The sequence below is a fragment of the Haemaphysalis longicornis genome, unplaced genomic scaffold (assembly GCF_048455015.1).
Source record: "Haemaphysalis longicornis isolate Haplotype H1 unplaced genomic scaffold, Haemaphysalis longicornis Haplotype H1 scaffold_1, whole genome shotgun sequence".
Lineage (NCBI taxonomy): Eukaryota > Metazoa > Arthropoda > Arachnida > Ixodida > Ixodidae > Haemaphysalis > Haemaphysalis longicornis.
The window spans coordinates 283882755-283908946 of record NW_027526203.1 but is presented as its reverse complement, the minus strand read 5'-3'; the positions used below and the strand labels follow the sequence as shown (position 1 = coordinate 283908946).

Sequence of the window (26192 nt, the reverse complement as noted above, 5' to 3'; positions counted from 1 at the left end):
CAATCGATAAAATCTAATCTAAAGATAGCAGACTGAAGAAAGAAATTACAGATATTTACAACGTCGCGTTCATTTAGCCGGCGGATAAACGTTGTTACCACTTCCAGCCAACACGAAACGCACTAGCAGGCCGCAGTGCCTCTTACGGAAAAGGTGTTGGTCAATTACGAGTTTGTTCTTTTTGAGTTTTGGATATTTGGTTTGACGGGAAAAGAACGGGCAATATACTCCGGGGTAGTCATATTTCTGCGTGCACACGTATCCTTTCAAGATATTAAAAGACCACATCGTCTCTCGCATTACGAAATGATCGCGCGAAAAGAAGCAAGACAAATAACCACCGCGACAGCAGACTAAATGAGAGCCTAATACCGTGAGTGCGGGGTCAAACGCACGGCAAATTAGAGCAGGCGTCCACTTGAGCGGCTTGTGACCGCACCCAGGGCCAGGCTTCGTCATGCGTGTGCCGGGTTTCGTAAAACAAAACGTAAGTAAAAATGTCGCCACAGCCCACTCCACCTCGGGTGCGCTACATTTTCCTCGCGTGTAGCAATTTGCGTTATGAAAACGGTAGCGGCATGGATGCATTAAAACGGCGCATGTAGTACGTCAAGTGCCCGTTCGTTTACCGTCGCCAACACCTACAGCGCGCGGGAAACGAAATATCAGGCCGAATTCATTCTTGGTCTTCGCATCCGGATGCTTGTTAGGCACGTCGATTCGCCACGGTGTGCGACTGAGCCGAGATGCCTGCCACATCTCACGAGGCCGGAAAAATTTCCTGCTGGTAAGTGCCTCGCGGACGCAGTGCATTTCGCAGATGGCGGCGATGCTGCAGCACGCGGTTATGAATAACTTATAAGCCACGGTTCGACCGCAGCAGCAGCAGCAGCAAAGTGCCGTACACAGGCCTGTTGCGACCACGGGCAGCGCCGCCATTTCCCGGCCGCTGTTATCTGGCGGTCGGTCCGTGACGTGCCTTCGGGATCACCGAAGCCCTCGCGGCGACGCGTCGCGCTGCCGCTGCTGCTGCTGCTGCGGCTGCCCGGCGTCCGCCGATACCGCGCGGTCGACCAAACGTCGTAAATAATCGCAACCTTCATAAAATGCAGGCCTACGCAAGCTACTTGCGAGATGAAAAGGGCATCGCAGGGCTGCGTCGCATGTGTATTCATACGCGGCTGCATGCCTGCCCGGGCCGTCCCTCTCCTCATTTTCTCGGGCTTTCATAACGCGCCATCTTCATCTGCCCCCTCCTAACGGGCCGGCCCCGCTCAGACCTGAGAAGAGCGCGCTCTGCCATGCGCGCTTGTAACGAAACACGACGCACCCCACCGCGCATGTTGCGGCTGAGTATCAGTTGTTGCTGTTGAATAACGTTTATTGGAGAGAAAAAAAAATAAAAAGAAAGAAAGGTGGTGGACGCTTTTTGTTTTTTCGGCCAGGTTTGCAATCTGCCCTAAAAACGGAGGGATGAAAGTCAGATGCAGAGAAAAGCGCGACGCTGTCGCCGTATCATTCTCGTCCCAGAAAACGAGACGACAGGTTGCGCAATGCATCTCGCTATTGTTTACCTCGGCCGCCAAAAAACTGGGATTAGCAGACGGCGGAGCGAGCTTTCGGAAGTGGCGCGGGGCGGCGGCCAGCGAGGCAATTTGCCAGCTCCGCGAGAGGTGGCGAGGAGGGAGAGCCGAGGAACGCAGCCGCGTCTCCTGCGAGACGGACCGACGTGCCTTTCCTGGTTGAGCGGCGTGGGACGTGCACATTTTAGTCACCGCTGCCCCTTATCTCCCCCTTCCCATTGGAATTAACGGCCGGTCTTTTTAGCCATGCCCAGGTTCCCATGGGGCGCGCAAGACGCGTAGGCAAAGCAGCCTGCTTGCAGGGCACAGAAAAACTGGAAAGCCATAAAATCCGAGGGCTGGATACAAAACACATACGTGCGCGTTCGTCCGAGAGGGATGATAGCGGAGGAAATTAAAGGAAGGAGCAAGAAATAAAAAGCCCCGATCTAGATATTTCGTCACCTTTATCAATATCCGCACCACGACACGTGAGTCTCCGTTTTACTGTGTTTCTTTCCAGTCGACCCCGCGGTTTTGCAATGGGCTGCTCCGGCTGCGCATACGGGGCGGCCGTTCAGCGCATACTATGCGGCCCGCGGCGCCTCGAACGCTTCGTACGCCATCGAGACAGAGAAATTAGTATCGGTGCCGTCAGCGAGCCAATCCGACAAAAGACCAGAACAGCAGCGGGTGAACGATGGCGAAAACGGATAAGAGGTGCAGAGGCCCTCAAACAGCATATTTAAGTAGCTGTCAAAATTTGGGGGCATTTATTGTTCTCAAGATACTATATTAGCATCTATTTCACCTAGACTACGGCGGTCATTTCTACTTCACACCTATAGTCGGGCCCTTGAAAGGAACTCGCTTCTATATTGGCATTTATTTGCCTCATTCGTTACACTGAGCCTGGATTGACAAATTCACATTCTACGGGCGAACTATAAGGCCGCGGCGTCTCCTAAATACCTATGAAAATCGTTGCGAGCGAAAGAGGAAATGCGGTTAGACGAAACACCTTCAAGGGACAGCGGGGACTCTAAAGCGTTGTTGATTCCGTTAAGGCTTTTTAGATGCGAAGGCATCTCATTCACCCGCCTTGTCCCTGCATCCGGCGTCGGCGTCGTCGTCGTTGGTCGGCGTCCACCCCTCCCCCATTCTCCTCGCCGCGCCAGCTTCGCTCTCCGCCGCTCACCCCCTCTCCTCTCCGATAGCGAACACTCTCTCGCGAGGGGCATTGGATTGGATTCGATTTGCTTGGCTTGGCTTGGCTTGGCTTGGCTTGGATTGGATTGGATTGGATTAAAGTGGGTTGTGTTGCGTCATGGCCGCGGCAGACGCACTGGCGCCGGCGCGTCCCCTCACCGTTATGCGCGGTATAAAACGCGGTGCCTGCGCCGCTCCGCTCCATCGTTCCAGCGCCGTTCCTCCGCTGTCCAACGCTGCAACGTGAACCCCCTATGCGTCGTATCTACACAGGGGTTCCCGCGAGTGGAGGTGGGAGTTTTTTTTTTTTTTTTCTTTTCTTTTTCGTTTATAAGCCGTTGCACTTTCGCATTAATACTGATGGGGCGAAGTCGCGGTTTTACCCCCACACACCCATCGAATGAATGGTACATCGCAACTGAATGGTAAGAACTACGCCAAGCTGTTCGTTCACAGTGAGTTCGACGCCCATGTCAGGCGTCGGAAGTTAAACACAACCTGTTTGTAATCGATAACCAAACAAACTACGCAAAAAGAGTGCCATTTCACACTATTCTTCGTATTACGGGATGTTGTAAAAGTCGCATTGACCAACTGCAGATATTTTCTTTTTTTTTTAACAGACGCACTAAAATGTTATACTATTACCCTTAGACACACTGTTTTATTGTGTGTACAGCACAAAATTAGAGGCCGCATATACCTGAATTACTCCCGCGTCATTTTCCAATCTCTTAATAAAGACTACCCGAATGAATAAAAGATCAATAGTTTTTTTGTTGTTTATTATGTCTATCAGTTATTTGTGATAGCCAAACTGTTCCCCTTTAACACAAATTATAACGAAGGAGCTCTCCGTGCTACCAGCGTTTCTGACAGTTGCCTCCGCAGCTGTACAGACTTCGTACAGTGACTGCAAGTCATTTGTATAGTAATACAGTCAACGCAGAAGCACGAACCACCCAGCCTACTGAAGGTATGCACGAACGGCAAAGCAGCAGGCAGTCAGTCGGTGGAGAATACCAGACTGTCTGCATTTTCTCTCGCGCACCTACGCTTCCCCTCCGGTGGTAGCGCAACACGGCAACGCGTATACACCCTCGCGAACTTGCGTCTCGGGCGGAAACCTAGGCGCGCCATTCGGCACCGGCTCCACGTCGCAAGACCATTTCCTGCGCGTATTGCCGGGCCTGAGCAAGCAGGATGCAAGCCCGCGCTGACGGTAGCTAAACAGCAAATTCAATGAGACGCCAAACTCACCAAGCAAAAACCAAAGGCGACCGGTATATTGCTTAAGCAACCAAAAGACACAAGCGCAATCGATGCCCGGCTGAATGTTGGTCGACGGGCAGAAACGAAGGTGAAAGATAAAACGCGCACCACTGAAAATCGACAGAAGCCGCGACAATCCGGTTTGGAACCGCCAACAGCGGCGCTTATCGAACAAAAACAAGAAGAAGAAAAGGAATGGGAACAACAATTTCGGCGACACGAGTCGACACGGACGCCAATGTATTCGTTCGGTCAAGCCCGCCGCCCGTGTACCCAGTCGTCCGAGCTTTCGAGACACGGTAGAGCGCGTTCCTTATCCGCGCTCGAAGAGACCGTCTCGCACGCGGCACCCCGGACGGTCGGCTCTCCCGGGCGCGTGATTACATTGTTATTAGAGGCGCGTTTTTCCAAGGGATCTCCCACTGTGTTGGTGGGCGCCCGATCCCAGCGCACGCACGAGGCGATTCCATCTGGAGCACGAAAAGCGGACGCGGTAAGGGGCGCGCTACAATTAGCAGGGCGCGTTTAGCACCGCGGCCAAGACGTGAGCAGCACCTGTCCGCGCAAGGTGGTCGCGGAATGACGTCGGTTAACAGACGCGCTGAAAAGCCAAGTGCTCGTTCATTCACTTTCTGTTGCGGACATTTCTCTTTATTTCCTTGTGGCTTCCTTTTTTTTCTTTTTTGCCTCGTTATTTTTCCCCCCTAAAGAACGTTATATACTGAAGTTGCTTGAGGTGGGTTCGGATCCCACCTGGCGGGAATTTTTTCTCCGCTTTCTTTCTTTCTTTCCAAATTCTTTATCTGTTTCAATGACCTACCACAACCTCCCCTGTGCTTTCCGAGATTTTATATTTCCGATATATATATATATATATATATATATATATATATATATATATATATATATATATATATATATATATATATATATATATATATATATATATATATATATATATATATATATATATATATATATATATATTCGTGCGCACACATAGTTGGTGTAGGCGACCGGTGCAAGAAGTAGCAGTGAAGGCATTATTGCAAGGGACGTACAACGAGGTAGCTTGCGACTAGTGATACTGCATGAGGAAAGAACAAGCAAGGCTTATGTCGTGAATGCAGTATAAAAACGAGAAAACGAGAGGCGACAACAAAAAAATCCACGATGCGTGGGAACGAGATGGGTGGGGGGGGGGGGCTGACGCAGGAATCTGTTTTGATGCAATTATTATTTTTTTTTGTTTGAGAATCACGGAGATATTCCAAGTGGAAGCAGAGGAGACGGTTAATAGCAAAAGGAACAGACAAGAAACACCTCTCGAAAAGCGTATACAACGATAGCAGCGCCAGGTGAAATGAAAAGTTGATTTAGATATCTCAAATCATTTAGCTGGGCGTGAAACAATGTAAAATTAGCGATTAAACGTTGCAGCATTATGGTGTCATTCTGACTTCACATTATGCCTCGTTGCAAAGTCAGGCATTGTGAAGGCGCGAGGCCCCAAATTTCAGGCACTTCCTGCGTAGTGTATCGCGCTGTAAAGCAAAGGGTCATAAGTATTGGATCCTGAGGGCGCAAGTTAAGGTCTAGGCTGGGCAATAGGCTGACTAAGCCCCCACCTACCCTACCATTTGCCACTAAGCTTGTTTCGTTTACTCTCTCTCTCTCTCTCTCTCTCTCTCTCTCTCTCTCTCTCTCTCTCTCTCTCTCTCTCTCTCTCTCTCTCTCTCTCTCTCTCTCTCTCTCTCTCTCTCTTTCCAGACTTTCGAGCACTCTTTTCAAGAGTAAGCCTTTCTCTGCTGATTTCCTAGTCAGCCGTACTGAAAACTCCTTCAATGGCCGACGCGCTGTATATCTAAGGGCAAGATGATCTTCTTGTATAAAACGGCATGTTTTTATCACTTGGCCGTATCGCGCTCTTAACTTTAACGCATAAAATAAATGCATTTCCATGAATCAGAGCAAGATATTCTCTACAGAAAATTATTGAGTCAGTCCCTCGCTTGCGCTACCTGGCAGGCCATTATTTGAAGGAAATTAAGGCATCCACATATGCATAGTTGAGCTCAGCGCGATGCGAAGCAAAACATTCTTGGTTCGGTTCTTAAATGAAACTAGGGATCATGGATCAGGTAGACGTCGTGGGGGACCAGAGCGCACGCAGTTGAGGTCCGGAACTCTTCGTTGGTGAAGCGCCTCTCCAAGTGGCGTTCCGCTCGGACCGATCGCCCATGCTCGCCAATCCTTCGACCCAACTCTAGAGCGGCCTTCCGTTCTTGCAATGTTTGGGGGCTTCATGCGTATTGGCAGAGTAACAACGTCGGGCAGCCTCGTCATGCTAACCTTTGTGCCCCTGGAACTTGGTCTGGTTGAGCAGTTTATTTTGCAGGAATCAAGCCCGCAGAGAGACCTTTGCTACAGATTTCTATTGATGAACTGAGTTCTCTTTACAACGATTAAAGGGGTCATAAAGAGAACTCGATGAGTTCATCATTTTAGCCCTTCATCCACTTTATTCTATCACCTCTGCACTACCTCCACCTTACTCGCTTTGTAAGACCAAATCGTTCGTCTCCCCTCCTACGCATACCCTCCCCTCCTCACCCCGCGCTCTCGAATTGCGAGCCTGTAGGCGCTCCTCCCTTGGCTGCTTCGCGAAAACGATTAGAAACACCGTGGGATCATGATAAAGTCGTCAAGAATGCTGCGCATCAATATATTGTAGTGCGCATATAGTAAAAGTGCAGAAACGACAAGAGCAAAACCAACGATTGTCGATTTTTGAACAGCTCTCCAGAAAATCGTTCTAATAATTTTAAGCTTGATTGCCCAGATGTAGCGACAGACAGCTTTTTCTCAGGAACTTACACTGATACAGAATGGGCTCTCGATTATTCCAGCCGTGTTTCGACGTCGTGTAAATAAGAATGCAGCCCATGACGGCGTCTGAATACAACGCTAAAACGAATGGGCGAAGTGAAGCCAGGAAAAAAAAAAAAAATAGGCGCCGCGATCTACTCACTGGCAAAACTTTGCGGTTCTAAGGAAACAAAATAAGCATGACAGACCCATAGTTTGTTAGCTGCTTTTTTTTTTTTTTCCTCCTTCAGATTACACCCATATTCCCGCCTTCCGCAGCGATTTTCTCTTACTTTACGCCACCCGCAGAAGTCCATAAGTTTAGCGGTGTACGATGACCGAAAACTTTAAGGAAATACGCAGGAACAGACAACAAAAGAAATAGAACATAAAACTTCTGCAAGGACTTTACCTTGCTTGCGCAAAACAGACTATTGCAAAGTAAAGGGAAATGCTATTCGTTACGTCAGAAAAAAATGAATGGCTATGAAAGATAAGCTGCAGGTACCTCATCTTTGCCCGCTGCCGCAACTGCTCGTTCAAATTCCGCGGCATGTTCTAAATCCTGGGAAATTGGCGAATAACTGCGGCCGCGTTCCAATCTGCAGTCGCCGCGTGTCCTACGCGGGCGAGAGCGGAGCGACCACGATGAACGCAGGCGCGCAGTCCGTTCAACACCGGCCGTATTTCTTGTCTAAGGCCCCAGAAACAGCGCTGGCCATTAGCGCAGCCTGTAATCTCTTAAACGCCTCGCCCTTTACCACCGGCCAGCTCCGAAGCATGTGCATGCATGCAACCGCTGCGGATATCAAATCCTGTTCTCCGGGCGTAACGAGAGCCCGGTGCGCCCGGAAACGTGCTTTTACGGCTGGAGAGAGGCCAGTTTTCAAATATGAAATAAAGGCCGTCTTTCCTCAAGGACGAACGCGACTCTGTATTTATTAGCTGCTCGCTCCGGCGCGCACGGGGACCATGCGAGGTAATAAACTAACGCAGAAGCGGATTTCAGGAACAGAGCAACAAGTGCAGACGCGTAATCGCGCTGGGCAAGGTTCTTTGTCTCTGCCTGCCGTGGTCATTGGCGGAAATGTACTGGCACGCAAACAGAGTCGACTGTGCGTTTTCACTTCGCTGTCGACTCGGCCCAGGCTTGTTGCAGCTATAAAGGAATCGCCGACTCAATGCAATATATCCCGCACAAGAGACGGCCGGGGTGTTATGCGTATACATATACGCACATACAGGTTCGCACCGAGCAAGCGCGACTCGTGTCATTGATTTTGAAATGCGAACCACCTGCGGCTTGTCCGAGTGCATTTCGGAAAGTTTCCCACGGCCGTGCACACCACGCTCGGCCGCACGCACGCTAGTAAGGGCAACAATCTTGACCGCAAAGTCCGCAGATGCTACCGTGGCTGTGCAGCCAAATTCGTGCCCGGCCACTCGAGGCGCGCACTAGTGCCGCAGTTCCGTAACATATACCATGCGTCACATTCCAGAGTTATTCCGTCACTCTCCCCTCACTGTATACGGGATGAATTGCTGCTCCCTCCCTTCCTCCCTTGATCAGGTTGTTCGCACGAATTTGTTCGCTTGCCGTAGAGTACCCACGAGCTTTTTTTCCGCCGAGAAGATGAGAAATAGTCTTTAAAAGCACATACTCGTTACGAGTCTCGTCACCTCGACCACGCAAGCAGCCGCGACAGCGCCTAACGTGTAGTCATTATTGATTACTCTTGCGCAGCGGTGAAGCCGCGTTCTCTCCGTTACCGTAAATTCGCCTTTGATGGCACACGGTGCGTTGGTCAGAGGTGAAGTGTCCCGAGGAGGAAGAAAAATAACCCGGATGCCGAACGCACCGTAATCTCCGCGGAGCAGGAAACCCGCGCACAATGAGACGTGGGACCGGAGAGGAGAGCGGCCTCGATGAGCGCGGGCGAGACACGAACGCTGCGCGACCGATTGTGCCGGTCGTCTTCGAGGGGGCGACACACCCACAGCTCGCTTAAGCACAGCCATCATCAACCCGGTAGAGCACATAGCGCGTCCCGCGACCACGCTACCCCGACGGGGCTCATCGCTAAAGAGACCTCGGTCCGGATACTTTGCTCAACGAGTCGGGAAGCATATATGTGCAGTTGCGCCACCTGCCACCACGTTCTCGAAAATGTAGCGAAACAAGCGAGTAATAAAGACCACGCCTGGGGTCCTGCTTGAAAGGGACGAAAGACAAAGGACGACGGGGGTCGTTGAGAAATCGTGACTCGGTGTCTATTGAGCGACGCCGTTAAGGATCCGCTGCGCCGCCATTGTGGCCTCCGTTACAGCGGGTCCGCCGAACCGGAGGGCGGGTCGCGGCGATATTCCCCCCGAGTGGACGCATTTGAGGGGACACGACGAGACCGCGACACGCGCGGCAACGACGTCACGTTCGGAGGAGCCGTGCCTTATGATGCACGCCTCGTGCCTTCGCGCGGCAGCCAGCAGGTATTGGCGCGATACAGAGCAAAGCACAAACGCACAAAAGCGAGGAGCAGGGCCAGAAATAGCAGTCCCCACTGGCACGAAACAATAAAACGTCTCTGCGAAGGCTGTGTACGAAGAAAGCAGCCCTAACGACACGGTTGCGGCGGCGTTGCGGCGGATCACATAAAAATAAAACAACGCCTAATTGAGATAGGGAACTTATTGCGGGAAGGCATTAATGTAGAACAATTATCGCTGCTACACTCCACCATAGACCGCTATTAAACGCCTGTTAATTGCGGTCATGTCCACGCCTAGCATAAGCTCGAAATCCCCGCCCAAGGGCAATGGACGAAATACGCACCCGCAGTCCCTTCCTCCGTGGGCATCTGGGCAGTAACGAAGGTTGGTTAATACCTGGCTGCACGTACTGTGCCATCTAATATATGTGTGCCGCTAAACAACCTGTGGACTTTAAGAAAGCGTGGGGCGCGTTTTCTTCTATGTGCAGTCACTTTCCGGCTAACGTGTTCTGCACTTCACCAGCGTGTGAGAACTTACCGAGGTTTCAACAAACGAGTGGACGCGATTTGAATATTTTCCAGCTCTCGTATCTATTTTTGATGATTCAGGACGAAGAAGAAAACGCGGTGTCCCTCGCAGAAACAGCGAAAATGACCTTGTGAAAAAAAAGAAACTAGAAATAAAATAACATGTCTACACTTAATATTTTCTACCAGATTTAGGGGAAATCTCGAAGGTGGAGCAAGTTTCTGCGAAGAAAAATTTGATATCCACCTCAATGCAGCTGTACGGTTACAAAGGGAAGCTGTACAGCTTTCTCAGCAACTTCGCAGTTGAAGAAAGAATTACACCATCTTCCCGTAGGGGAACCCTGAGTAGTATGCGAAGCAGCCATGGGGTCGACTGAAGTTCCCATTAGTTTTCAGTTCGTCGTTTCCGTTGACGTTCAGCTTCGCGTGTCTTCGTTGTATCAGTAGCTTCTTGACGTAGTTTGAATGAGTGAAGGACATAAGGCGCGTTCGTAGCGCATGCTCCCGTCTCGGTTTGTAGCGCAGTGGGAAGAGCGCCACGTACCTCCCGCTGCGGCCAGAGAGTCGTGGGATCGAAACCGGGCGCCGCCTATTCCTTTTTATAGTGGACTGCACTGACGTCAGCCCAAACGCTGACGGGGCTGGAGAGACGCGCATGCGGAGTAGAGTGCGGACGGCGGACGACAAGGGAGGGAGGGACACGTACAGCCCCGAGCATGAGATGCTCCGCATCTAAAATTCGTCCTGGTCCAGGATTCCAGCCCGGAACCACTGCCTATCTAGGGCAGTCGGTCTACCTACTGAGCTAACCGGGGTTGTTAGTGACATTATCGGTCGTATTGTCAGAGTGGGGGCAGTTACTAGTGCCGGAGCTTCCAGAGGAACTTCCCCTGGCTGGTACAGGAACAGGGGAACAGCTCAGTGGAACAGATCAGTTGGTAGACTGACTGCCCTAGATAGGCGGTGGTTCCGGGTTGGAATCCTGGACAAGGACGAATTTTTCTTCAACTGCGAAGTTGCTGAGAAAGCTGTACATCTTTCCTTTGTAGCCGTACGGCTGCATTGGGGTGCATGCCGAATTTTCCTTCACGTAATATTTTATTTTCTTTTTTTTACAATTCCATACATCTTTTGTTTTATGTTACTGAGCTTGAGTGCTTGCCCACAAACACGGGCGTATTTAGTTTCTTCCGTTCACAAGCGCGCCAAAACAAAATAACGGGGGATGCTTAGAAGGTGAAGGCGAAAGCCTCGTGGGAGCTTCTGCTGATTTGCTGCTGAACGTCCGGTTGAACCAACCACTAACTAGCCGCGCCCGTAACCCCTCGATCAGGCCCCTGGTCAGCACCCTCCGAAGCTCGTTCGCGCTCGCTCGCCATCGCCAGGAGCCTGCTGTTCGCCCGGGGCCCGTCAGTACCTCTACCTCTCAAGGCGGCTTGTATATTGCACGTGCAATACCTTTTGGCACTTCTGTTTCCCTTTCTCGGCTCACCCTCCCACTTTTTGTACCCCAAAACGATTTTCTGTGCCTCAAAATGCGTCCCATGAAACACACACACACACGCACGCACACGCAATGTATATATATATATATATATATATATATATATAGCGAATTAGAATTAGAAATGAGGGGCTCGCTGAATTACAACAGAAATAAGGGTAACTGGTCAAGAAAGCCAAAAAAGCAAACGGGAAAATGTGGTAGGTCCTTTTATTATCCTTGAAACAGGTACGGTTTTTTTTTTTAAGAAAGAAAGTGGAGAAAAACATGCCCGACGGGTGGGATCCGAACCCACGACCTCCAGAATACGCGTGTGGTGCGATGACCACTACGCTACCGGCGAGGCTATTTTTCCCTCGACTTTCTCGGGTATTTATGTTAAGGTAATTTTTTCCTGTGCTTATGGGTTGTAGCCAGCGCCACTCCGACTACTCGGGGTGAAGGGGACCTTCTTATTCACCCCCAGGCCATTACTCGAGCGTCTACGACATGTCGGGAGCGGTCAACCAGCGTTGAACCCTCTTAAGCTGCCTATGGCACCAAGACGGCCAGAACAGAGACCCTCGCTATGCATGTAGCGAATGAGAATGGGAAATGAGGGGCACGTTGAATTAATACAGAAATAAGGGTTGGCAGTCAAGAAAGCCAGGAAAAGCAAAGGGGAAAATGTGGTAGGCCATTTTATTATTCTTGAAACAGGTACAGTTTTTTTAAAGTGGAGAAAAACATGCCTGCCGGGTGGGATCCGAACCCACGACCTCCATAGCAGTGAGTTAGACTAGTTAGTGAAGCGCATATCAGAAAACAAAGCACCCTGAAAATACAAAACAGCAGAAAAAGCACAAAGTATTAGCGATGGGTAAATTGAATAATGCGGAACTGTCCTGCATTTCTGCATTTGTCGTCTGCATCTTCAGTGCAGTTTTTTATACAAGGCAAGATACGTAGCGCCTGCAAGTTCGCGGGATAAAATTTCTTGCAAAAGGAGAAAGTGCGCGCCATACGCTGACGCCTTCATCTGCTATATCTGTTGTCGTTATTTGAATCTGTTAACAACTCGAAGTTGTGCTCTCTACACGTCCTGAAGAGCTGACTATAATAACATGCACCCCGGCGCTCGCTGCATTCGCCGTGATGACACGTTTGGATATGTTAATAATGGGACAAAGGAAGGGATGTCAAAGTCTATACTTTTGGTGTTTCGCTTATTCGGTGGCTGAATTCAGCAAAAAAGACCACAAATTATTCGTATGGGTATACTCGGCTATACGGAATAATTTGATGCTGCGTGTAGGCTTGTAGAAACACACTTGTTGAATAATATTGACGCGTTTGATTCCCCGAAGTTACCTCTGTGTTTTGAGGCGCACCGTATACATTGAAGGCCGGCATAGCAGTTAAGACCACCTGGGGATCTTTAAAACGTGCGTGGAAATCTCGACACACGGAAGTTGCCGTTTTTTATTTAAATCCGAAACACGGCAGCCGGGTGCGGTGATCGAACCCGCATCCTTGTGGTCAGCAGCCAACGGCTCACCCACCGAGCAGCTTTTCAGGGTCACACTTCAGGGTCATTTACACTCTGCAGATGTGCCAGCTTTTCAAAGAAAAGTATGAAATACAAGTAATGCTTAATAACCTCGGGAGAGCACAGCGGTTTGAGATAGGTGGCGAGGCAGTGGAAGTGGTAAGCGAACATATGTATGTACTTAGGCCAAGGAGTGACCCCGGATCCCAACCATGAGGCAGAGATAATTGGAAGGATAAGAATGGGGTGGAGTCCATTCGGAAGGAGGTGGAGGAGAAAGTAGGCACGGAAAGCCCGGGAGGTTAACAAGGTGTAGAGCCTGGTTTGCTACCCTGCACTGGGGGAGTGGGGATCAGGGGATAAAAGAGAGGGCGAGGGACGAGGAAGAGATAGGAGTGGGAAGGCGCACTCTCTAGTCCCGTTTTGGGCACTACAGTCTTTCATGCAAATTCCTTTCTCGCAGGAAAAGTAGAAGTGCTTTTGTCGCCTTCTGTGAAGTCGATGGTGGAAACCGATGACCTAGGATAGTCTCTACTGTAAGTGGTCGATTGTCTAATCGGCTGAGCGCGGTGGAAAGCACGCTCCTCTCCGAAGAGTATTCGGGGCAGCGACACAGCACATGCTCTATAGTCTCTTCCGCCCCACAGGCGTCACATTGGGCGCTGCTGGCCATCCCTATTCGGAAGGCATTCTCAAATAATGAATGGCAGCCTACCACTGTCCCTGAAGGAGAAAGTGTATGACAGCTGCATCGTACCGGTACTCACCTACGGGGCAGAAACTTGGAGGCTCAATAAGAGGGTTCAACTTAAATTGAGGACGACTCAGCGCGTAGTGGAGCGGAATATGATAGGTGTAACATCAAGGGACAAGAAGAGAGAGGAGTGGGTCAGGGAACAAAAAAATTAAGAAGAAATGGACGTGGGCAGGGCATGTAATGCGAAGGAAAGATAACCGTTGGTCATTAAGGGTAACAGAGTGGATCCCTAGAGAAGGCAAGCATGGCAGGGGGTGGCAGAAAGCTAGGTGGGCAGATGAGATCAAGAAGTTTGCGGGGATAAATTGGTCGCAGTTAGCACAGGATAGGGTATAAAGGCATTTGCCCTGCAGTGGGCGTAATAGGATGATGATGATGATGATGATGATGATGATGATGATGATGATGAAATACAACGAGTACGCACATTTCGGGTGTTGGCCTTCGCCTTTGCGCTGTGCAGCAGTCTTGCGGCCCGATTGTCGTTACACAGTCGCAGCGAGGGAAGGGCAAAGTCGATGTTTCATTTCGCCTGCAGGCTGGCGAGAGTATGACGTTTCGTTTGCTCAGCCTTGCACTCTGCTCGGGCTACCAGCAGTAGCATACCTTCGCAACCCTGGTGCGCATACCTTTCCTCATGTTGTGACTACAAACAGAGCTTTGATAGTGTTGTGACTGATCTGAAGGGGAAAGTGCGTGAGAAGTTGCGAAGTTGATGATGCGGGGGGCCCGGTGCCCTTAACCACACATTATCAACTGCGGATGGCCGAACCGTTTCATCGTAAACCGATAACCGTTATTTATTTTTTTCGGTTCAGTTAATGCTGGGGTTCAGTTCCGGCAAAAATACCGGTTCGGCTCTTGTTTTCGGTTCGGTTCCGGTTCGACACCCTGATGTGTGTGTATGTATATATACAGTAGAATCTCGATAAACGGAAATCGCTTAAACGGAATTACCGCTTAAACGGAACAGTTGCCGGTAAGTTGGTTGGTTTTGTATGCAGATAACGTAAAAAAACTCCCGCTAATCGGAACGAAAATTTCCGCGTCACCGTGTAAACGGAACCAGAGTTGGAACTTCTTGCGATACCCATTGGCATGAGAATCAGCTTTTTACGGTTCCGGCTGTTTTTAAAGAAAAGCTTTCTACCTCTACCCCCCAAGGGTTCTTTCGCGACCGTTGGTGTCACCAGAAAACTCCAGCGAACAAATAAAAGAATATAGTGGCACCGCCGGGAATCGAACCTGGAACTAATAGACTAACTAAGCGAGAGCCCGTTGGCTTACCGATTTAGCTACGAGCCCACGCGAACACGGGAAGAAAAATGGTGTATTCACCAAGCACATCTACGGGTTTACCCCCTGCCTTCTCGTTGAATGCCACGTGAAAGCGTCACACGACCACTCACGCCCGTCTAGCGGCCCTGTGCGCACCTTGCTCATGTGCTAAGAGTTACAAAAATTAAAGGAAGCTCACACCAATCCATGGAATCTCACTTTTAGTACGGCAATGTGTTAAAGCCTGTGGCCTCCAGTGTTCACGTAAAAAATCCCAGCTTCTTGTCATCCGCCCTCACGCCAAATCAAGGAGTACATTCAAATACTCCTTGATGACCAGGCCATCACTCCAAACCCCAGCATCAAGATCCTGGACCTACATCTCGAGGATAACACCAAGAGTGACGTCTCCTTGTAGCGCCTAAAAACAGCATTAATCAAATCATACACATGATCAGGCGAGTTGCCACCAAGAAGCGAGGCCTAAAGGAATCTGGTAGCTTTCGATTAATTGAAGCTCTTGTCCTCTCGAGAGTCACTTACGTCAACCCCCTGTCTTCTTGTCGACGAGGAACACATAGAGATGCATTATATAATGATTAGAAAGGCGGTTGAGCAGGCCATTGGTCTTCTCATGAGTGCGTCCACACTGAGGCTGCTTAGCACGTGCTCCACAACACGGTGGAAGAGCTGATAGAAGGCCATCTTTCTAACCAGAAGGTCCGACTCAGAACTGCGGTGGGTAACCGCATGCTTCACCAGATTGGCTGGGCAGCCCAGAATATCACTCCGCTTGACGTACTCCCAGACTCTTGGTGACTAAAACTAAAGATGCTCCCTTTGCTTAGAAATATGAACCCCTCACATGACGAGGGTCACCGAAAAGCACGGGCTCAAGCGCTAAACACCACCCTCGGTGGGGCTCATGCAGTTATCTACACAGACGTCTCCAAACATCGAGGGTAGCAACACGCCATCATCGTGGCTACCTCCAGAACCAACCCCCTTGCGTGTACCTCGCTTAGGACCCAACAAATGACGGCAGCAGAAGAGGCAGCCATCACCTTGGCTCTCACTCAACCAGGGGTTCGGAGGGTAGCCACCGATTCCCAGCAAGCCTACTGGAATTACCAGTCGGGTTGGGTGTCCCGACCTGCACTGTGCGTGCTAAAAAACCACTCCACAAACGGTTCCCTTCAGCTCATTTGGACACCCCCTCACGCTTCAATGGAGGGCAACAAATACGCCCACCCAACAAGCCTGCGCTTTTACCTCCCGTGCTATGGAGCTGCACGAGGACAGTCACCCGCTTATCGGGAGATAATCCAGCATTATCGCCTTCTGAGACAGACCGTACTTTCGCCTTACCCTGACCTTTCCAGAGAACAACAAACTACCCTACGGCTCGTATAATCCGGGCTCCTTCCCACAGCCTACGCGTATTCACTTAATGCACCCGAGACGCTACGACGCTGAATGTAAATTTTGCTCAGAAGTAGGAACACCCCGCTCCGTAATCGGGGTGTGCGACTTTAGCCCTGAGCACCCTCCTCTCTTTCCGTCAACTACCCATAAGAGCAATGGGAGATGCTACTCTCCAGGCCCTCTCTACCTACCCAGCTTCAGCGGGTGGACAGAACACAGGCCGCGCGGACTGCATATGGGCCCCACAGAAGAAGGAATCACTCCCCAGGGCTGCACTCTGGGCCGTTCAGAAATCTGAACAGAATATTTCTTCCTCCCCCTTCTCAGCCGCAAGCCTCGTCGCCTCCGTCCGCGGCGCAGAGACGGAGAAATCAGATCGTCTAACACCGGGTTGGAGCTTACGTTGATTTTATAAAAAAAAGTTTCCACTCTTGTGCTACACCAATACAACTCAACCAAACACCGTTCATGCATCATGCATTGAGTTAACCTTACCGAGAATATCTCTTTGAAGTAATAAATGGTGTGGTTAAGTGCATTTCACTTCTCTCTGGATTTACTATTTGTAGAGACCCGCCGCGGTGGCTCAGTGGCTAAGGCGTTGCGCTGCTGAGCACGATGTCGCGGGTTCGATTCCCGGCCGCGGTGGCCGCTTTTCTGATGGAGGCGAAAAGCAAAAACGCCCGTGTGTACGAGATTTCGGCGCACGATAAAGATCCCCAGGTGGTCAAAATTAATCCGGAGCCCTCCACTACGGCGCGCCTCATTGCCTGCGTTGCGTCGGCGCGTTAAACCCCACAATCAATCATTACTATTTGTAGAGCGATGTGAGTGATTTTAAGTGACGTCGCATGAGTAATCGTTATGGGTGCCGTTTACAGCTTTGCTTTCCAACCACATTCACGGGGTGGATTGGCGCGATTTTTTTTTCACTACGGTTAATGAAGTAAACATTTTTTTTAATATACAGAAGAAAGAAAGAAAGAAAAACACGCGCCCAGAGTGGGGACCGAACCCACGCCTTTCGATTACATGTCGAATGCCTTACCAATTCGGCTATCTGGGCGACTGTGTTCTCCTTCACTTTCTGGGCTATTTATATTTACTAGAATTGTATCTGACGCTGAATAGCCGAATTGGTAAGGCATTCGACATGTAATCGAAAGGCGTGGGTTCGGTCCCCACTCTGGGCGCGTGTTTTTCTTTCTTTCTTTCTTCTGTATATTAAAAAAAATGTTTACTTCATTAACCGTAGTGAAAAAGAAAAGAGCCTAACCACACCCCTATGCCTCCTTTGGCGTTCTAGACTGCTGACCTATCTTTCTGTATTTCCTCAACGAGCCCCTCATTTCCTTACTATATTATTCTGCGAAAGCCTAGCGAGGGTCTCGGTTGTGGCAGCCTTGATGCCTAGGTAGCATAAGAGGGCTTCCCGCCAGTTACCCGCTCATGACAGGCTGTAGACGTTTGAGTCACGCCCCGGGGGTTGAAAAGAAGGTCCCCTTCTCCCCGTGTAGTCAGAGTGGCGCTGGCTACCACCCTCAAGCGTCAGATACAATTTTAGTAAATATAAATAGCCCAGAAAGTGAAGGAGAACACAGTCGCCCAGATAGCCGAATTGGTAAGGCATTCGACATGTAATCGAAAGGCGTGGGTTCGGTCCCCACTCTGGGCGCGTGTTTTTCTTTCTTTCTTTCTTCTGTATATTAAAAAAAATGTTTACTTCATTAACCGTAGTGAAAAAGAAAAGAGCCTAACCACACCCCTATGCCTCCATTGGCGTTCTAGACTGCTGACCTATCTTTCTGTATTTCCTCAACGAGCCCCTCATTTCCTTACTGTGTATATATATATATATATATATATATATATATATATATATATATATATATATATATATATATATATATATATATATATATATATAACGTAAGCAAAAAACTTTAAAAAATGAAGTTTACTGACGTTTCAGGGAGCCCTCTTCCTGAATCGTCAGTAAACTTCGTTTTAACGCGATTGCGTTATTAGGCACATTTTTCGATTTTGCCGCGCCTGCTAGCCGTCCGATATCAGCCGTGCTCATCAAGTGTCCGCGGAAATACGTCACCGCTGACATCCGGAAGCTACGACTGAGACAGGCAGATGCGAAGGCTCGCCTGAATCTGAAATACGCGCAGCACCATCCGATATGTGGAAAAAAAAGACAATAATAGTGCGGCCGAAGCAAAAGAAAGGGAACGCGAATTCAGCAGGCGCCGCGCCTTCGCAGTAAGAATTCTAGCTCGGTCAGTGGTAGAATGCTCGGTAGACCGTCGTCAGCCGTGTTCGAAAATGACGCCAACACGCCAAAGCGGCTCTCCCATTGTAGCTAATGCCGGCACCAACATTGTGCAAGATAAAAACTGGGCTAGAAGATTATCGGCAGTCTCAAAATCCAACGAAGCTCTAGATTATGAGCAGAAACGAACTAAGATGTCTCCTAGTAAGAAATAAAACCCTGTGCGTAGCGCATAGTCACACTAATTTTAATTTACTTTCCAAAATTTCCGCGGCTCTGTCCTGCTACAAGGTCTGTGACGCAAACGAATGGTGGCACCACGCGACGAAGATAAAAAAGGCCACCGAGAAATATTTCAGAACGCCGTCTCACAGAACACAAAATCGAGAATTCACGTCATGGCTCTACAGTGAATCGTCACAGCCGGCCTAACAATCGCCAAAATACAAAAAGTCATTAATGAAATTGGCCACATTGTAAAACGCATAAACAGGGGTAAAGCAAGAGTGAAAGATGAAACAATAAGACTCATGCAGGCACTGATTATGAGCCGGATATGGCACGTCCCGCCGTATACAACAAGCTTACCCTCACCAGAGAAAACCAGAGAAAAGCTAATTAAATAAGTGTTTCAAATAAATTAGTTAAAATAAATCAATAACAACTTCACCTGACCCTGAAAGCGTAGCCCACCGCGGCTATCTGAGCGGTCATCCTTCGAAAGTATCCATGCAGCAGCACGCTTACCCTTACCCACGGCTCGATTACAGGGCTAACCAATCAATAATATGAAGCAATCAATTACAATCAATCAACAATTTGTAATCAATAAGCCAACCAGTAGTCATAACTTCAGCTGACGCTGAAACGCACCTCGTCTCTCAACTTTTTAGTAGCGTAAGAATAACTAAACAACTTGCGCTTTTTCTTTAGGGTCAGTAACCATACAGTCATTTTTTACTTATGTTCTATGTCAGCACACACAGATTATTTTACAAGCTGAGACGTTCCGCTGAAAGGCAGGAACATTTCAGTCTTCCGTGGCAAAGAGAATAACAACAAACACAACTCCGTGTTTCGGTGTACTATTTCAGAAGGATGAAAAAAGAGAGTAAACCGAGAACGAAGGACTGAGTTCACTTAACATATAAGAGGGAAGCATAAAGTGGACCGCAGCGAAAATGCGTAAGCCCGCTGCCGGGTGAGACGCTGAGGAGAATGCCAGCAGCTTCGTTGTCGTTGGCTCAAATCCACCCATGAAAAGAATCCTCCGCGCTGAGAGAGCAATGGCGGAAATCCTTCGCTGTAAGGACAGGGAAATAGCAGTGGGGAAAAAAGCGAAGAGAACAGGGGACCCAGGGATGACGCGATATGCCTACGCCGCGAACGTGGGCAAATAAGACGTAAAATAAAGCAAGCTGGCCGGAAAGACGAAAGCGACCAACTCCCCACGGCGGCGAGGAGATGAAACAAGAGCAGAATGAAGAACACGGGAAACCGTCTGCTACACCGAGGAGTATTTTATCCATCTGCGTTCTTCCTTATGCGGCAGCATATGCACTCGCATGTCCGTTTCTTGTTGTGTAGCTGCTTGTTCACGACTCGGGTGCGTTCTCGAGAATGGACCAGCGCGTGTACGCAAAGCCCGCCAATTCATGCGCCTTTTCACCCGCGGCATGAGTGCCGGCTGTTTCTCGTTCAGTGAGCCAGCTGATGCTCTGTCTGCGCCGCCACCATGGAGCGCCGCGGGGGCCGCTGTCAACGGATCGCAAGCTCACAATGGGATCTGGTTGGGAAGGAAGAAAGTGAAGACACTGTAAACTGTTTAATAAAGGGTATAAGTGGGCGCAGAGAATGTGGCGTAGTTAAATTTGTGGCAGATACGGGTGCGCTTTGTTGTTTTGATGCACAGATTACAACTGCTGGTGCTGGACATCTGTAACGAGGACGACCTCGTGATAACAAACATACTAGGTATTCTGCAGCTCGGGTGGTTTGACGTCTTCTATATTCCGTAAATTGCTTCGGTAGCCAATCTGGTTAAGCGTTGTTCTATTGGTTTAGGCTCTTTTTGGCTTAGTTAAGGACACATATACGTATGGGCCAGACACGTATAGGCCGAACATAGTCCCGCACACATATACGTAAAGAGGAGTTGCTTCAATGAAAGGGCCTGCGAATATTGACTAGCGGCTCGTAACAAAGCTGGAGGCGCGTTCATAGATGTCAACAACGAGAAGTGTGGATGCCTGAGTGGCTAAGGCGTTGTGCTGCTGGGTACGCGGCGGTGGCCGTTTTTCTGATGGAGGCGAAAAGCAAAAGCGCCCGTGTGTACGAGATCTCGGCACACGTTGAAGATCCCCAGGTAATCAAAATTAATACGGAGCCCTCCACTTCGGCGCGCCTCATCGCCTGCGTTGCGTCGGCGTGTGAAACGTCATAATCAATCAATCAAGAAGTGTGGATGCGTGCTGCCGTTAGAAAATACAACGTTTTTGAATAACGTAGGATCCAAACAAGAAGTGTAAGTCTCAGAGGCATTTCATGCGAGGAGAAAAGCAGAGGAAAGGGCCTAGTGCACTTTCAAGGAAAATACATCGCTTTTATTTCGGATAGCAAGTTTAGACAATACGTGCATGTCTGTTGTTTATTTATTTTTTTCCCTTTATCTTGGAATGTACTCCAAATAGGTTCATGTGTCGATACTATTACTTGTTATAAGAACTAGTTGGTGGTCAGAGCGCATCCTGTGGGAGTGTTTCTGCTCGATTGCCTCGTATTTCCTGGCCTGCAACTTTCAAACAAAAAACAAAAAGGGGCAACAAGCCCACATAAGGCTACTAGTGTAGGCTTAATTTCAACTTTGATGTTGCGCGTTCCCGAACTGGAATAGCTAATCCACCTACAGGCAAAAGAAGAACTGCTTGTACATGACGATTTGTTGGATATCACGCTCGAATATTTCGAAAATTTCTATTCCACCGCTGCGGCGATTGGCAGTAAACAAAACAACGAAAACAGCATTCGCACGCGAAGCCTCTGCTGTTTGCCTACCTCTTATATACAATACCAGCGTTGCAAACGTGCCAAACTGGCGGACGTTCATTCAAAATTCGCGCTCACAACTCTTATCCTCCACAAGTCAAATACCTGAAATCTAACCTTAACAGAGAATGCCCACACAAGCAGAGCAGTTCATTACTCATAAATACCCCACTAATGATACCGTCATTGCTCAAAGAAACTTGCAAGAAACAAAGCCTCTCGTTTACGTTATTGCAATAACTGGAGCAAAAGCGGAAGGTATTTCATTTTGGGCCCTTTTGTAGGCTGCGGACTTTTCGCCAGAAAAGCCGGTGTCGGAAGCTTCATGTCGACAGTGCAGAAAAGTTGGAGGAAGGCACCCGAAGGAGATATCCTCCTCGCGCGCCTTCAGTGAGCGCATACCGAGGAAAACTAAGGCAAGCTGTGGGGGTGCACCTCGCAGAGTAAGGGAAGGACGCGGCTCGGCGCCGGTGGCCGGCCGATGGGCCATGGCCGGGGTTTGGGCGGCGCGCTACGCTCAGCTGTGCGGCGTCCACCGGCGCCGGCGGGCGAGGCAAGATATAGCGTCGCCGCTGGCGAAGCCATCTGGCACGTCGGCGTCACGATGCTTCCTTTGTGACACCACGACCGTCGCCGTCTTGGATGAGACGTTTTCAGCCAGCCCGTCTAAATTTAGCCGCCCACAATGCAGAGCCTCCTCCGGATGGCCCCGAGCTTGCGCTTTCTTGTTTTCCTCCGAGGTCGTGCACCACGGAGCCCTCGCCGCAAAGGAGCCCTTTTTTCTGCGGCTGCTGCACCCCGGGCAGCGAGAGCGCAATGAAGAAGGCTGGCCTCTGGTGCCACGACAATCGACCGGACAGCGTGCGTTCGGGATTTGGCCAGGAAGAACGCATTTGCAACCGCAATCCCTAATGTGCGATGTTATCGTCGCTTCGCTGACGTGTGAGTTGGTGTAGCCACATCCAATTTATGGCGTTTTACGTGTAGACACTGTTTTTGTGACGTCAGTGGTTTACTCTTACAACGCCATTCAGCGCACTGCTGCCTTAATTTGAAGATGGGTTTTGCCGACGATTCTGCTATTTCGCGCTTCTTATTTCTTGCCTGAACGGCGGGGCCGGCAGACCGAACAGTCTGTCTGTCTGTCTGAACAGCCGGCAGACCGAACGAATACCGGCAGTCTGAAGCAGTTGATTTGTGTAGATGCAGGGAATTAGTTCCTCTTCTTCGACAGGAAACGATGTATTTGCTGAAGTGCAGCCGTGAGTATTGACGATATGAAAATGAACGTTACCGATTTTTTTATGCGCTGTTACCGTAACCCTTTTGTCACGCTGTACCTTATAAAATACCCAAATTATAGTAGACATGCGCATACCCCTTGCAACACGTGAGGCATTCTCACATTCTCTAGTACACTGGACAGGTACACGGCAGTGGGAACGGCGGTGACGACAGGAATGCGAACCCGAACGTGAGTTGCCCAGTTTCATGACACCTGGGGGTCACTCAACTACGCGTCGGCCTAAGAAGTCGCGTATACTTCTTGGCGCGGGTTCCGAGGGGTGCATATTACACCACCTTTCTGATCCAACACGCAATCCGGTGGACCCTGAAAGGCATATTTGCCGCGTTCGAATGCGCCATGCTCGTCTCGGGCATCCTTCGCCCAGCGCAAACAAAGTAGCACGCCAGCACTTCCGCGGGGGTCTAATCCCCCTGTTTGCCCGAGACCTGGCCTCACGCGTTTCTCTTTCACCGGTCATATTAGCAGCGCGAAGCGAAGGAGTGGTGATGCCCTCGTCGATGGCTGTTCGATATCCTCCAGGTCTCGTCGAGTCAGCCGCTCCACGCGCATGCAGGGCTGCGCTCTCCGCTCAACCAGCGTTCAGATCTGTCCGCGTTTCCGCCTAAAATAAATTTGCGCCGCCGGGCGGGCCGGACAATTGTATGCGCAGGGAGGGGAGGAAAGCAGCGCTTGCACACCGGCACTGCTTGCCGCCACCCACGACGGCGCTTTTCGCCGAGATCCAGCGCAAACACTCGCGGACGGGGTCGCACGGCGATCAGCTCCGCCAAGCACCGCTTGCGTCAACGCTACGAGACAGTCACGGCGGCCGGGCCATTGCGGACGACCGATTCACGAGCAGGCGCTTGCGCGACCACATCAGACGCCGCCACAACGCAGGCTGTGCTGCTGCTGCGCGGGCGATGCCCTCGCGCGCAATCCTTGCCAGCTCGTCGATGCCGATTACATTTGCCAGAACCACACAGTCGGTGCTGAAGAAGGTGGTTCAAAAAACGCGACAGTGAAAGCACTCCTTAACAGGCACTCGACACACGATCAGTACGCGCTCCAGTTCGTCGCACCTTCTTTTTCGCCTTCCGCCAGCCTAAATACTTAGTTTATCACTCTCGTCGTCACTTCAGCAGAGTTGTGGTACAGTAAGGCTTCTTTTTTTTTTTTTTTTTTTTGACACGCTTTTTCTCGCCAATGCGACTCCAGCGCCCCTACGCGACTAAATGGCAGCGCATGTATTAGGCCACCATTAGATAACGGGATTTCCCTGCTCCTCCTTGTAGCAAGCAACCGAGAGAGCATATGCTGCCGAATTCTACTACACAGCACGGCAAGGGACCTGCAGCCATCTCCAGAACCTGACACGGACAGGTTTTTATTTTTGAAACAAACTGTCAATGCACTGTTACGCGTCTATAGAAATGCTTGGCCTGCTAATGGCGCTCAATTACAGAGAGAAAACATATTACTGCTTAGACTAATTACTGAACCCCGAAAAAACAGACTAACAGCGTGCACTTCACGCAAAAGAGCTTGTTATTCTTAGCGTAGCTCGAAGCAGACAGAAGTAGCAAAAGCGCCGCCGGCATATATGAACACGGCTGGAAGGCAACAAGGAGCGCTAGAGCAAACAAACATCTTGGCCTGCTGCACGAAGGGCTACACTACCGCAACGTGGATAATCATATCGCTCCATACGGCGCAGGACCACGGCGGTGGAAGGTGTTGCCCCAAACGCGTCTTAATATCATATCTACGTGCTGCGAAAGGCGCGTACAGGCAACAAGCTGGGTTATGTTCGGCGGCGCGCTTGGGCGCCCACCGAACGTGCGGGCCTCCACGGACGAACGGGAGCGGGAAGCTGTGCTGCGCTCGGGAGGAGCGCTTTCACGTTCAGTTGGCGCACCCAAGACGGCCGGCCCGGTCACGGACCCGCTGCGCCTTGTGTGCAATCCGCCGCCGGTGCTGCCCCGTTACGCGCGGGAACACACTGCCCTCTCCGCTTTTGTTTTCATCGGCTGCGGGAGCTGTTGCGGCTATGGCCGAAAGGTGTCGAGTTGGTAACGAGCGTAATAACACGCGATTACCAGCGTATAACAAGACAGGTTCGTGGTGCCGCGTTCCTTCTTTGCTTCCCTGTCTTGTTATACGCTGGCAATCATTTCGCTCTTACAGCATCACGAAGCCCGGCGCTCAAATGGTCCTTCAAGACAGCGAGAGCGCCGGTGCAAATCCTGTGTTTGTACCGCGCCTAGACATTTGCGGACGTGTCAGCATAGGGCGAAGGACAGTGTTTGATCATCGCGTGGAGAGGTCTCTCTAACCGTGTACACGACTCCTCTCGGGGCGAGTGTGCTCGGGAGGCACAAGCGAGCAGACGTGCTTAAGCGCACTCCCCCTTTCCAGCAGCGTAATAGCAGCAATGACCCGTGGTGCGGGGTTCAAAGGTCGCGCCATTTCCCAACCACAGAGGCCCATTTTAACCCCGTTTGACCCTGGCGCGCACATCCCTCAATTGCTGTCCATTGTCCACCCTTGAATGGCACTCCCCACCCGGACGAGCGTCCACTCCAGATACGAGTCTGCGCTGTTCTCTCGGGCTCGGGCCGCGGCCGTGTCCGAGCAAGCCGCATAACCGGCCCGGCGCCAGCTGGCCGATCAGCTGCGACCCCTTTATGGTCACCACGCCGAGCTGCGCGCTTGTGCGTGCGCCAGTCGCGCTCGGCTGCGTCGCACCGGCCGGACAGATGTCCCCATCGGCGGTGCCATTTCGACAGCTCTCGGTGGAGATGCGTCGTTGTCACGTGTGATGGACGAGCCGCGCGCGCGCACGGGCCGTTGACGCGAGCCGACGAGGCGCCCTCGGCGCGAGCGCCACGCGCCTGCGCGCAGCGGGGCCCCCCCGCTCAGCCGCCGGCCTCCGCGGGGGGCAAGGTCAAGCTCCACTTACCAGGCCCCGCTTCTAAATTTCGCCAGCAAATCTGCTTTTTACCTTAATTGCAGCCACGACGGTTCACCAAACGGCTGCCTCGTCGCTCGGGCCTATCACGGTCGCACGCATCACTGCGCGGTGAACGCTACTGGCGACGCGCATTTCTCTTGGCCCCTGTGGGTTCAAGTAAGCCAGGCGATGTCAAGCGCTCACT

At 50.6% G+C, this 26192-nt stretch overlaps 1 protein-coding gene across 2 annotated transcripts in view; it reads right to left on the bottom strand.

Annotated features, from left to right (window-relative positions):
- LOC144146986 (sal-like protein 3) overlaps positions 1-26192 on the bottom strand; it is a 181887-nt gene that overhangs the window by 88615 nt on the left and 67080 nt on the right. The gene's annotated exons all lie outside the window — the stretch shown is intronic.